The following is a 3,843-nucleotide window of genomic DNA, read 5'->3' as shown; positions in this document are numbered from 1 at the left end:
GGTAGGTTTCAACTCTCCTATCCCTATCCTTTTAAGAAGAGACAAAGGCAGCAAACTAACACTAGCTCCTAAGTCACATAAGGCTTTGTTTATGGATTCATTCCCAATTTCACATGGTATGGCAAAGCTACCTGGATCTCTAAGCTTAGGGGTTGCTTCTTGGATGATTGCACTAGTTTCCTTAGCCAAGGCTATTGTCTCATTATGCTCTATAGCCCTTTTCTTTGAAAAGATTTCCTTTAAAAACTTTGCATATAGAGGCATCCTAGACAAAGCTTCAGCAAAGGGAAGTTTAACGCAAATCTTCCTAAGTATGTTGACAAATTTTTCAAATTTACCCTCTAGTTTAAGCTTATCAGGATTTAAGGGGGATGGAGTTTTGTTTTCTCCAAGTGATTTAGCTTCTCTTATCACAACTTTATCACCTAAGGGCTTGACATTTTCTTTCCCAATGTTTTTAACCTTAGCAAAAGTTTCGCCTAACTTACTACCCCTAAAAGATATGACATTAACTTGGGCTTTGGGGTTGGCTTCGGTTTGACCAGGAAAGACTCCCGGTGTTTGGGAAGATGTAGCCACTTGTTGGGCTATTTGAGCGATTTGAGTTTCAAGCATTTTAGAGTGAGTAGCAATAGAGTCAACCTTGGTATTGAGCTTGGAAAGAGAATCATTCAGAAATCCAGTTTGGTTTTTAAGTTCTTGAAGTTGTTTGTTTTGGTTGGCAATAGAATTTTCCAACAAAATTTCCAAATTGGATTTTTGAGTGAATCTTTGGTTGTTTGCATAACCGGGTGGTGCTACTTGTCCATAGAGATTTTGGTTTTTATAAAAATTTTGATTTTGTCGCATCCCTTGGTTGTATTGAGCATAATTCATTTGCTCAACACCATTAGTAGCACTACCTAGTTGGCAATCAACACCAGCATGACCAGCTATACCACATATTTCACAAGAAGGAGTAGATGCAGAATTGATAGCACTAACATTGAACTTTTCAAGTTTTTCAGTTAGTGTATCAATTTTAGAAGCAAGGTGATCATAGTTAGAGACTTCGTGTATACCTGCCTCCTTTTTGGAGGATGAAGAACTAGAGATGGCTCTCTCGTCGGTCCATTTGTAATGATTTTGAGCCATGTCTTCAATTAGGGCATACGCCTCCGTGTAGTTTTTGTTCATAAGTGCTCCACCTGCAGCTGCATCAACAGACATCTTAGTGGTATAAGACAAGCCATTATAAAAAGTGTGGACTATAAGCCACTTCTCTAGGCCATGGTGGGGACAAAGTCTTAGCATTTCTTTGAAACGCTCCCACGCCTCATAGAGAGATTCCCCATCTTTTTGATTGAACCGTGTGATTTGGTCTCTAAGTTTAGCGGTTTTAGATGGTGGAAAGAAACGGGCAAGGAATGCTTGCCTCATCTGATCCCATGAAGTAATGGAACCGACTTCGAGGGAATGGAACCAAGCGCTAGCTCTATCCCTTAAGGAAAAGGGAAAGAGATGAAGTCTTACGGCCTCTTGGTTCTCCTTCATGGTTCCACTAATTCGTAGGAAAACAGAGATGTGAAGATTGGGATCCTCTGTGGGGGATCCCGAGAATTGGTTTTGCTGCACCAAGTTAAGTAGGGCAGGCTTGATTTCAAAGTTGTCATCCTCAACCGTTGGGTACACAATAACAGCTTGTGGCTCAGCCGTAGACGGCGTTGCATACTCTTTGAGAGTGCGATTGGCCATGGCGGTGTTATTTTGTGCTGCTCTCCTCCTTCTATGTAAGAACCTTTCGATCTCGGGTATGAATACCGCTTGATTTCTAGTTCTTCGCATACAAGGTTGAGAACCCAAGAAGTCAACGATAACAGAAAAATAAAAAGGTAAAAATAAAAATAAAAAGAAAAGAGAAAGAAGAAGAGAGAATTCTAATCACTAAGAAAAAGCTAATCAAATTAGTTAACTCCCCGGCAGCGGCGCCAAAAACTTGATAAAGCCAAACCGCAAGCGCACGGCCTATCGAAGTAATAGTAGTAAGTAGAGTATCGTTCCGCTAGGGAGTTGGTCAATTTAATTAACTTTTAATGAATGATTAGAGGAGAGAAAGTTGATTATAAAGGGTTTGATTGCTGAAGGTAAAAACAATAATAATAAAGGGGCCTTAGGATCATTGGTTCATCTTAATAACTAATCCTTCACTAGACAAAACCTAAACTTCTAATTTCATGGTTTACACACTAATTTCTAAAGACCGGTTTCCCTTAGCCCCTCACCTTTCCGATGAAAGTCCGGTGAGAGTTTACTTCTAGCAACCAAGTCTATTTCACTGACATGATTACTAGAAGATGCATAGAGGATTGAAACTACTCTTTGTCTCAATAGTTGCAAAGACTATTTCACTGTTTTGCAACTATTGTCTAGATTCACTTGTTCCAACATCAAGACTCCGTTCTCGCTTTATGAATTGATGTTTGGGATGATGGATTAACGATTATCAAACCCTCCGCTTTCGCTTCCACAGTTTGATAATTGTTAATCCACGTTAAGACGGTGAATCTAGATTAGAAATTAGGGTTACATAGAAATTAGGGTTTAGACATGTTTTGTTTAGGATTGAGTCATTAGACTCCCCAATAATCCTAAGACTAAGAAGTCTACTCACTCATGTTCATCGTAGACATGGAGGAAGAAGAGAGAAATACGGTAAAATAAATTGCAAGGAAAGTAAAAGGAAAATAAAGACTTTTATTAAAATAATACTTGAAATAAACAAAGTAAAGGATGATTGTTCATGGTGGAGAGCTACTCTATTTATAGCTTTACAATCGACTTAGAAACTAAGCAACTAAAAGGGTAAAACAGTAAAGCTGCAACAGGGTAACTTGGCCTTGAAGAAAAAGCAGCAAAAGTGGCTCTGGAGGGTGGCACGGCCGTGCCACATGTTGGCACTGGCCGTGCCAAGCTTCTGACTTGGTGGGAACATATTTTTGTCCCGTATCTTCGTATTCTTGCGCTGTATTTGCTCCAGTCCTCTTTCTTTTGCTCCAAGACACCTTCCACCATATATTTATTCCTAAAATAAAATAAAACACAATTTGAAGTAAAATATTCTAAACTAAAATAAAATGCAATAAAATAAAATCAAATCTAAAATAAAACTAAACTAAATAAGGCAATAATTAATACTATCTATGACTCATCACCTATTCAAAACCAAAGCAATAAATAAGAACCTAAAACAACAAAACAGAGAATGAAAAGGGTGTGTTCCTACATATATATATGAGGCATTATGTTTGATCCCTTACTTCCAAGAACTGCCTACACACATCGCAAAATAACATCCAGTTAATGTCAAATCATAGTAATGATTTTCAAACGGGCATTTTTGTGGCGGGGGAATTGGTGTGTGATGGAACATTGCTCAGTTCGGATTCTGGTGGCGGAGATTGTGTTGTCGGAAGAAACCCCTTGTGGTTGAAGTTGTTGTTGTGTGTCTTCGCCCATATGTGAGGATTCAATTCAAGATTAATTTCGAAAGACACCTCAAACTAAAACACTTTCAAATTAATAAAACACAACAAGGATAAAAACATATAAAACTAATAATAGACGACAATAATATTGGGAATCACAACTGCTAATCTCAAATCTGAGTAGACAGTCATTCAGTTTCTTCAAAACACCCACACATTTGTTATCAGCAGAAAGGATACATCATATACTGAAAAAACAAAAAAGTGATTGTTAGTTTGTGTGTTTGAAAGAAAAAATGTATTAAAAAGGATAAATAAGATAAAGGCAGAGAGTTGGAAGAAGAGATGTTTTATTGTAGAAATCTCTCACCGCTTAGTA

The 3,843-nt window shown here is 37.9% G+C and overlaps 1 non-coding gene across 1 annotated transcript; it reads left to right on the top strand.

Annotated features, from left to right (window-relative positions):
* Window positions 1-1,264: 1,264 nt before the first annotated feature.
* On the top strand, window positions 1,265-1,371 carry LOC146899536 (small nucleolar RNA R71). Its single transcript, XR_015024289.1, has one exon. It is a non-coding gene; the product is annotated as a small nucleolar RNA R71 (small nucleolar RNA).
* Window positions 1,372-3,843: the final 2,472 nt, after the last annotated feature.

This window comes from Medicago sativa, chromosome 8 (assembly GCF_051527215.1).
Source record: "Medicago sativa cultivar Bolivia chromosome 8, Bolivia_mono, whole genome shotgun sequence".
Classification (NCBI taxonomy): Eukaryota; Viridiplantae; Streptophyta; class Magnoliopsida; order Fabales; family Fabaceae; genus Medicago; species Medicago sativa.
Note: the sequence above shows the minus strand (reverse complement) of the source record. Positions and strands in the feature narration are given on the sequence as shown.